The sequence below is a fragment of the Schistocerca cancellata genome, chromosome 3 (genome assembly GCF_023864275.1).
Source record: "Schistocerca cancellata isolate TAMUIC-IGC-003103 chromosome 3, iqSchCanc2.1, whole genome shotgun sequence".
Taxonomy (NCBI): Eukaryota; Metazoa; Arthropoda; class Insecta; order Orthoptera; family Acrididae; genus Schistocerca; species Schistocerca cancellata.
The window spans coordinates 89,798,405-89,808,703 of record NC_064628.1 but is presented as its reverse complement, the minus strand read 5'-3'; the positions used below and the strand labels follow the sequence as shown (position 1 = coordinate 89,808,703).

General features: G+C 44.8%; 1 pseudogene; it reads right to left on the bottom strand.

The window, feature by feature from the left end:
* Positions 1-3,153: 3,153 nt before the first annotated feature.
* On the bottom strand, positions 3,154-3,271 carry LOC126177353 (5S ribosomal RNA; annotated as a pseudogene).
* Positions 3,272-10,299: the final 7,028 nt, after the last annotated feature.

Here is a 10,299-nt window from a genome sequence, read left to right as displayed (position 1 = left end):
ATTTAGCTGGCAGTAGTGGCACTCGCTGTATTGCAGTAGTTCGAGCAACGAAGATTTTTGTGAGGTAAGTGATTTGTGAAAGGTATAGTTTAATGTTTGTCAGGGCCATTCTTTTGCAGGGATTTTTGATAGTCAGATTGCGTTGCGCTAAAATTACTGTGTGCCAGGTTAAGCACAGTCTTGTACAATTGTTCTAAGTGGACGTTTCATATGTATAATTTTTCTAAGGAGACGTTTCAAGTAACGTAGAACATCTATGATGAAACTTCTGTTAGATGCTGTGATACTGTATAATTTTAGTTCTGGTCCCGTTAAATACAAATGAATATATTATTAAACGGCTAAACCGGCTCATGGTTCAATTATGCTCGGTTCCAGTTGCAAGTTGTCTGTCTAGCGGCTCCCAAGGACAACAAAAATGTTATTTGCAGTATTCAGTAAGATTATGACCAGAGTTAAAAACTGACACAGTCCACTCAATAATACACTCCTGGAAATGGAAAAAAGAACACATTGACACCGGTGTGTCAGACCCACCATACTTGCTCCGGACACTGCGAGAGGGCTGTACAAGCAATGATCACACGCACGGCACAGCGGACACACCAGGAACCGCGGTGTTGGCCGTCGAATGGCGCTAGCTGCGCAGCATTTGTGCACCGCCGCCGTCAGTGTCAGCCAGTTTGCCGTGGCATACGGAGCTCCATCGCAGTCTTCAACACTGGTAGCATGCCGCGACAGCGTGGACGTGAACCGTATGTGCAGTTGACGGACTTTGAGCGAGGGCGTATAGTGGGCATGCGGGAGGCCGGGTGGACGTACCGCCGAATTGCTCAACACGTGGGGCGTGAGGTCTCCACAGTACATCGATGTTGTCGCCAGTGGTCGGCGGAAGGTGCACGTGCCCGTCGACCTGGGACCGGACCGCAGCGACGCACGGATGCACGCCAAGACCGTAGGATCCTACGCAGTGCCATAGGGGACCGCACTGCCACTTCCCAGCAAATTAGGGACACTGTTGCTCCTGGGGTGTCGGCGAGGACCATTCGCAACCGTCTCCATGAAGCTGGGCTACGGTCCCGCACACCGTTAGGCCGTCTTCCGCTCACGCCCCAACATCGTGCAGCCCGCCTCCAGTGGTGTCGCGACAGGCGTGAATGGAGGGACGAATGGAGGCGTGTCGTCTTCAGCGATGAGAGTCGCTTCTGCCTTGGTGCCAATGATGGTCGTATGCGTGTTTGGCGCCGTGCAGGTGAGCGCCACAATCAGGACTGCATACGACCGAGGCACACAGGGCCAACACCCGGCATCATGGTGTGGGGAGCGATCTCCTACACTGGCCGTACACCACTGGTGATCGTCGAGGGGACACTGAATAGTGCACGGTACATCCAAACCGTCATCGAACCCATCGTTCTACCATTCCTAGACCGGCAAGGGAACTTGCTGTTCCAACAGGACAATGCACGTCCGCATGTATCCCGTGCCACCCAACGTGCTCTAGAAGGTGTAAGTCAACTACCCTGGCCAGCAAGATCTCCGGATCTGTCCCCCATTGAGCATGTTTGGGACTGGATGAAGCGTCGTCTCACGCGGTCTGCACGTCCAGCACGAACGCTGGTCCAACTGAGGCGCCAGGTGGAAATGGCATGGCAAGCCGTTCCACAGGACTACATCCAGCATCTCTACGATCGTCTCCATGGGAGAATAGCAGCCTGCATTGCTGCGAAAAGTGGATATACACTGTACTAGTGCCGACATTGTGCATGCTCTGTTGCCTGTGTCTATGTGCCTGTCAGTGTGATCATGTGATGTATCTGACCCCAGGAATGTGTCAATAAAGTTTCCCCTTCCTGGGTCAATGAATTCACGGTGTTCTTATTTCAATTTCCAGGAGTGTAGATGTAAATTTATGTTAGAGGTTTAACACGGTAAGAAAAGAGTTACAATTAGAAACTCTGTATGTCTTCAGGTAGCGTAACTCGTGGAGTGTAAATTACCCAAAAGTCATTTATCTAGTGTTCGAGAATGAGTTCACTTAGCGACTACCAACGGACTTTGCACATAATTTCATACCTTTATGAAACTTTTTCTCGCTGACATTCCCCAATAAATAACGAAAGGCAAAAAGTTTATCGCCTACTATATTCTCGATGTTCGTGCAGTAAAACTTGAGCGTCGGGCCTGTAGTTTTATTTAATTATTCCTTTACTACTAACTCCATTCGCAGCATAGTATTTTGCAGACAGTATCCACTGAATTTCCCTGCAAAATTATATAATTGTTGGCACATAGCTCAGGAGATAGGAAGTCATAAACGTTGAGATCCGTGAAAAATTAGTTGTTGCTTAAAACGGATCCCAAATTATTCACACTATACTCATCCATTATACTCTCAATAAAGAGCGTGTAGCAACTTTCAAGAAAGTTTAAATATAATTTCAATTTTTTTCTAAACTTTTTTTCGCTTAAACGCTTAAAGTCAAATATTAAACACATTAATTCATTTGTATAGTAAACAGTCGTTCGAAGCTGCTATGTGCATGGGAGTTCGATTCTTTAAAGAACCGAGGATGAGAAATTACCAGTCTGAATTGTTGCACATTGACGTACTTAGAGAAACAAACACTTCGTTATTGCAATGCCTAATATTGTGGTATATGTTGAGTGTGGTACTACACAGTCAAGTACTAATACTTTCACACGTAGATAGGAATATCGGTTTTCAAAGCGTCCAGGGGAACATCCGCCTTGGAAGATGGACAGGGAGTTGGAGGATTCGCCTATAGGGCAAATATCGGTTTTTTTTTTTCTGACGTCTATGAAGCCACTGGTCAATACTGGAAATTATCTAATGAAGGAAATGTTGAATATCAAATATTTGAATTTTTTATTCAATTTCAAAGTCGCATTTCGTGATTATCGTATCTGGCCATTATCATCAAAATTGAAGAAAAAAAACCCCATCCGAACAGACCGTTGGGTACCGACCGGCCGCCGTCTCATCCTCAGGCGTCACTGGATGCGGATATGGTGGGGCATGTGGTCAGCACACCGCTCTCCCGGCCGTATGTCAGTTTACGAGACCGGAGCCGCTACTTTTCAGTCAAGTAGCTCCTCAGTTTGCCTCACAAGGGCTGAGTGCACCCCGCTTGCCAACAGCGCTCGGCATACCGGATGGTCACCCATCCAAGTGCTAGCCCAGCCGAACAGTGCTTAACTTCGGCGATCTGACGGGAACCGGTGTTACCGCTGCGGCAAGGCCGTTGGCCATAAAAATTGAGTTCATCCAGTTCGTTTTCAGATATTTCTTAATCTATGTCGGGTCTACCATTGACACCGAGTGAGGTGGCGCAGTGGTTAAACACTGAACTCGCATTCGGGAGGACGACGGTTCAATCCCGCGTCCGGCCATCCTGATTTAGGTTTTCCGTGATTTCCCTAAATCACTCCAGGCAAATGCCGGGATGGTTCCTTTCAAAGGGCACGGCCGACTTCCTTCCCCATCCTTCCCTAATCCGATGAGACCGATGACCTCGCTGTCTGGTCTCCTTCCCCAAAACAACCTACCCAACCAGACTCTACCATTGACAGATCGTTTTCGTCAGATACTATGAATCGCAGTCAACTTCAGAGTGAGAGTCTTCAGAAAACATCGCATTGTGATCTGCATACTTCTTTTGCTTCTGTCACACACACACACACACACACACACACATATGCAAAGCTAGGTCCGCTGGCTTACGGTGGGAGCGTGACAACCGCAGGGGCACAACTGTAAGTCGTAAAACTGTGCACCCTCCTAGACTGGCCTACACCTGGTTAACTTCTGACCGTAGGCGCGTCCTTTGTATTCCGTACATTGAAATATATTCTCTTTATTTTAACCTAATTTCCTGTTCTGTCCTGGATGACCACTCCAAGTCCTGACCGCTCGACCTCATGTACGTTGTCATCATAGGCCTTATGTAACAACCTTCTTCTCCCTTCCCTGCCCGTGTACAGCGGTCTCTTCACTGTATAGCTCACTGGGTTCAGATCTCGTTAGCATCACAGGGGTATGCTCAATACTCAGCAGTAATCTCACAGGGTTCCCTCAGCATCACTTGATGTGACTGGTACCCTTGTTTCACTTTTGTCGAAACACCTCTTCTGATCTCTTTTCAAGGCACTGTCTTAGCGAGAAAATAACTTTGTTTTCGGTTCTGTTGCCTATATGATTATACTAGAAACAAAACTTTGCTTTATGACTCTTTACTTTGTTTAATTTGCTGGATTTGGCTTGGTGGCTCATTCGATGTCAAACTATAAATTCGAAAATTTTGTGCCTGCTCGGTCCAAGACTTTTTCGCTAGTGCTCGACGTATCTTCCATCACTATCATTGTTTTGTGTACGAGATGCATTAAAGTTCTAAGGCCTCCGATTTTTTTTCTCCGGACTGGAAAGAAATAGAAACATGCGTATTGTTTTAAAATGAGGCCGCGTTCATTGTCAATACGTCCCAGAGATGGCAGCACCGTACGGCAGATGGAATTTTACCGCCAGCGGCGAGAATGAGAACTGTTTTAAATACTTAAAATGGCGACGTTTTCCTTACTTGAACAGCGTGCAATCATTCGTTTTTTCAATTTGCGTGGTGTGAAACCAATTGAAATTCATCGACAGTTGAAGGAGACATGTGGTGATGGAGGTATGGATGTGTCAAAAGTATGTTCGTGGGTGCGACAGTTTAATGAAGGCAGAACATAGTGTGACAACAAACTGAAACAACCTCGGGCTCGCACAAGCCGGTCTGACGACACGATCGAGAAAGTGGAGAGAATTGTTTTGGGGGATCGCCGAATGACTGTTGAACAGATCGCCTCCAGAGTTGGCACTTCTGTGGGTTCTGTGCACACAATCCTGCATGACGACCTGAAAATGCGAAAAGTGTCATCCAGGTGGGTGCCACGAATGCTGACGGATGACCACACGGCTGCCCGTGTGGCATGTTGCTGAGCAATGTTGACGCGCAACGACAGCATGAATGGGACTTTCTTTTCGTCGGTTGTGATAATGGATGAGACGTGGATGCCATTTTTCAATCCAGAAACAAAGCTCCAGTCAGCTCAATCGAAGCACACAGATTCACCGCCACCAAAAAAATTTCGGGTGACCGCCAGGGCTGAAAAAATGATGGTGTCCATGTTCTGGGACAGCGAGGGCGTAATCCTTACCCATTGCATTCCAAAGGTTCTTCCTACGAAAATGTTTTGAAGAACAAATTCCTTCCTGCACTGCAACAAAAACGTCCGGGAAGGGCTGTGCGTGTGCTGTTTCACCAAGACAATGCACCCACACATCGAACTAACGCTACGCAACAGTTTCTTCGTGATAACTTTGAAGTGATTCCTCATGCTCCCTACTCACCTGACCTGGCTCCTAGTGACTTTTGGCTTTTTCCAACAATGAAAGACACTCTCCGTGGCCGCACATTCACCAGCCGTGCTGCTATTGCCTCAGCGATTTTCCAGTGGTTAAACCAGACTCCTAAAGAAGCCTTCGCCGCTGCCATGGAATCATGGCGTGAGCGTTGTGAAAAATGTGTACATCTGCAGGGCGATTACGTCGAGAAGTAACGCCAGTTTCATCGATTTCGGACGAGTAGCTAATTAGAAAAAAAATCGGAGGCCTTAGAACTTGAATGCACCTCGTATAAGAAGCCATATAGCTGCACTTCAGTTCACATCCTGCTTTAAAATATACCACGCCCCCATCTATCCGACTGACTGGTACGCTTTATACATATACCTTTTTTGCCATCAGTCATCTGACTGGTTGGTAGTGACATTACAGATCTCCATCTACATGTGCCTATAGCACCAGGTAAGTTATTCCAAAAAATGGTTCAAATGGCTCTGAGCATTATGGGACTTAACTTCTGAGGTCATCGGTCCCATAGAACTTAGAACTATTTAAACCTAACTAACCTCAGGACATCACACACATCCATGCCCGAGGCAGGATTCGAACCTGCGACCGTAGCGGTCGCGCGGCTCCAGACTGTAGTGCCTAGAACCGCTCGGCCACTCCGGCTGGCGTAAGTTATTCCCCAAGTCTTAAGACAAGTCCTATCATTCTGTCCTTTGGTCTTGTCAGCATTTTCCACAAATTCTTATCATCGCCTATTCTGCAGTGATCCTTCTCATTTCTTATCGTATCAGACCACATTATTGCAGAGATCCTATTACAGCATCACATCTCAAACGCTTCGACTCTCTTCTCTTCCGGTTTCCTCATAGTCCACGATTCACTATCATACAATGCTGTACTCGAAGCGTACATTCCGAGAAATTTCTTACTCAAATTAAAGCCTGTGTTTGAAACTAGTAGTCTTGTTCCAGCAAGTAACGTTCTCTTTTCTTGAGCTAGTCTGCTTCTTATATCCCTCTTACTTCGACCATCATGCATTATTTAGCTTCCAAGGTAATGGAATTCCATCACTTCATCTACCCCGTGGTTCTCAATTTTGATGTTAAGTTTATCGCTAACCTCATTTCTGCTATTCCTCATTACTTTGGTTTTTCTTTGGTTTGCTGTCTGTGCGTATGCCGTGCTCACTGGACTGTTCATTCCATTTGGAGTATCGTGTAATTCTTCCTCACTTTCATTGTGGTCAGCAGTGGCATGAGTAAACTTGTCACTGAGCTCCCTTCTCCTTGAATGCTCCTGAATCTCTGTTTTATTTCCGTTACTGTACAGATTGAACATTATGGGACAAAGACGGCTTACATTCTTTTTGTCTTTCCCTGTAGCCTGTAACCTCCCCCTCACTTATCGACCTTAATGACAGTGAAAAATTAAACCGCGTGCACCAAATGGAAATTTGGGAAAAGCAATCGTCACCGAAGTTAATTTGTCGGTAAAGAGGGAGGAAAGGGTTACATCTAAATGAAAGGAAAAATGCAAATGAAACTAGTGGAAATTAATTTTGAAAAGGGATAAAGTTAATAAAGAAAGTAAATGTGCGGTCGTTACGTTAACAGTTAACTGGCGTTAATTAGATATTTGGGATTTGGGGAAAACTACGGTCGCCAGTCCTATGGACAACTACTATAATAACTGAAAATGAAATATTAATTCACATATAATTAGCACTAAAAGCGTGGCAACTGAAGGTTGACACGTGTTGTGTGAAAACTGAATGTTTGTCAGAAGTAATAAATTTCGCTACACTCTGACTTAATTTAGCAAAAGAATTAATAAAACAGGAAAATTGAAAGTTAATTTAGTGATTGAAATTAACAGTGAGCTTTGTTTCTGATGCACTACGAAATTCAGTAAAATAAGGTTAGTCTTGGGCTACCTCAACAATCAGTTCAAAAGCTACTTGAATCTACGCAATTTAGAAATAAGAGATTTAACTTTGAACTTGAATTAAATGATTCTGAACAATTAACAACAGCAAAATTTAGTATGTACCAAGCTGAGCTGCAGTCACAGGTAAGCTAAAATATGGTAACAAAACTCGCACTCTTAATTTGTGCTTGTGTAATCTAAATATTGTAGCCAGCTATGAATACTTTAACTGAACTTTGAAATTAAAGCAGTGAAATTGAGTGATATTACTTTAATGCTGGCGTTTGAATTTCAACGACACTCGGGTCCATTCCAGAAAAGGAAGGGATCCTGCTTGGTAATGCAATTGGGACAATGAGCAACAAAGGTTCATGCTCAGTTGCTGTAATTTTGTGGGGCAAATGGAACAATTTTAAAAGTTGAGGTCTGCCACACAGTTCTAAAACATTACGTGCTTCCAGTCTTCCTTGTTGGTTGATTGAAGGTTTGAAGTCGTCGATCGAGGAGGTGGCGACAATCACTCATTGTCAGCCGTCGCTGTTGCAGAAGCTGGACGTTGGTGCGCCTTCTTCTCGACTCGGTCACCAGTAGAGATGGGTCGAACTCGTTCATTCCCGTGAACTGCTTCATTCATTTCACTCTTTGCCGTGAAGCGTTCAAATGAAGTAGTTCATTCATGAAGTACGGAAGCCTGACGAAGTTGCCCAGTTCGCCACTCAGCCGCGGCTACGCTCGCTTCGCCTCGCTCGTACAATAAAGCTTCGGAATACTTCATAATTTTACCAACAGATGGCCGAACTATGCAGTAACGTGCACGCAACGTTTTACGCTCTTACGTCGGAGCTAACTTAAATAGAGTATGGTCGAAGGGGACAAAGGAAAGATAAACAGAGAAGCCTGTCACATATAAAGAAGGTATTACATTTAATCTTGCTCGACATTTTCTCATGAAGCGCCCAAAAAAGTCTTTATCTGCCAAGTGAAACATTATTTGTTGTATTCATGGACTGAAAACTAGGGCTACCAACGAAATGCAGTTCAATTTTATGTTCCTTTTAAAATTTAATCCAAAATAGAATGTGTATGTTTACCACTGTCACAAAGTCTATATATCTACTTTAAGTAATAATTCAGAAGTTTTCCTGTAGATTTATTTTTGTTGAGAATAATAACCCTCCAGATTCGAAACGTAAACTGTCACCTGTAGTCATTGGTACGATTTCAGTGTTATTAACATGTTGGCTGTGCGTGCTCATGCCTCATCGTTTGTATCTGTAATATTTATTTGTCCGCAAGCGCTGCCAACGGTAGGCTACCGGTAGACGCGAAGTATAACTGAACTGCACAAATAGTCACGGGTAATGATGTCAGCACTGCAGGAAGCAGCTGACGCTGCCTTCCCCTCGCCCCTCACCTCCAAAACCCCGCGCAAACCTATCGTTTCCCACAAACGCCGCGCGATTCGTCGACAGGCAGTAGAGGGGGAACTGAAGTGAAGGGAGAATAAGTGACGTAGCGCCGATGTAATGGGATGAGGGGAGAGGGGAAGAGAGTGAGTGAACTAGAAAAAAGTATGGAATATGTTATCTGTGAAGAGTTTGAAGCACGAGTTCATTGAAATTGAGTGGTTAGTTCACACTTCACTGGAGTGAAGCGTTCATTTAAACGACTCATTCACGAGCTCCCCATCACTAGTCACCAGGCGAAACGGGCTCTTGATGTGCGCCAGCTAATGCTTCCCGTCCGCGACACCGTGTCAGAAACTATCATAGCAAGTCGAGCGCAATTACATGCTGCCAAACCCCGAAAGCGCGGCAACTCGCGGGAGCTTCACACAACACATCTGCTCCACCGCCCTCTACCAGCCAGACTCCCCTCTGCCCGCGCTCCACGCGGCAGAGTTAACACTACCAAAGATCCTAAGCACTTTGGTTCTCCACACGACCTATCGATGTAGTCGTTCGATAGCATAGTTTTCCCTAGGCCAGACCCAGCGTAAAAATACAAATAATGTTTACAAAACAAATCAATTATACAACGACATAAATGCATAAATATATACATGCAAATAGTAAAACAATTACAATATATAAAGACACAGAAATGTCGTATCTTCAGGTAAAAAAATAAGGAAAAAATTTATAGTACAATAGATGGAAATAGGAGGATATGCATTTTTGGCGCTACAAGCTAAGACCTATTTTCCTGAGACTTTCAAGCACTTACGTCATTTTACACAGTTGAACGCTGTTTTTGGGTCGACAAATTCTAAAAAAAGGTGTCTGGATTTTTCTTGAGACTTGTCACTGTTATCAAGACAACGTCAGAACTGTCTATCTGATACCTTTACTTTTCTTACTAAACCTCATCTAACACATCTTTCATTTTCTTTCTCATTCGTGTGTCTATTATACTTGTCAGCACCCTGCAAGCATTAGCTGTTAAATACGAGGGTTGGAACTTAAATAGTGGCAACTATTTATTCACAACCGAAACAAAAGAGTTACATGTTTACACCTGTTACTGTGCTACAAACAAGTCACCAGAGTTCTGAAGAACCCGTTGCCAGCGATGTGAAAGGCGTAGTATACAGTTAACAGAGCCTGTTCTGTTGATAGTGTGAATGGAGCGGTCTACTGCCTGTCGAATCTGTGGAACAGTTCCGAAGCGAATGCCACGAAGTGATTCCTTCATCTTCGGAATCAAATCAAAGCCACAAGGATTTAAATCTGGGGAGTATGGTGGATGGTACAGTACTTCCCAGTCCCATAGACCGAACAGAGCAGCCACAGCTTGCGCTTTATACGCCCGCGCATTGTCGTGCAAAATGATGGGTGGGTTGCGCAGAAATTGTCGCCACTTCTTTCGAAAATCTGGTCGCAGGTGATGCTCCAAAAACGAGCAGCTTTGCGAAAGAAGCGGTGACACTTTCTGCGCAACCAACCCATCATTTTGCACGA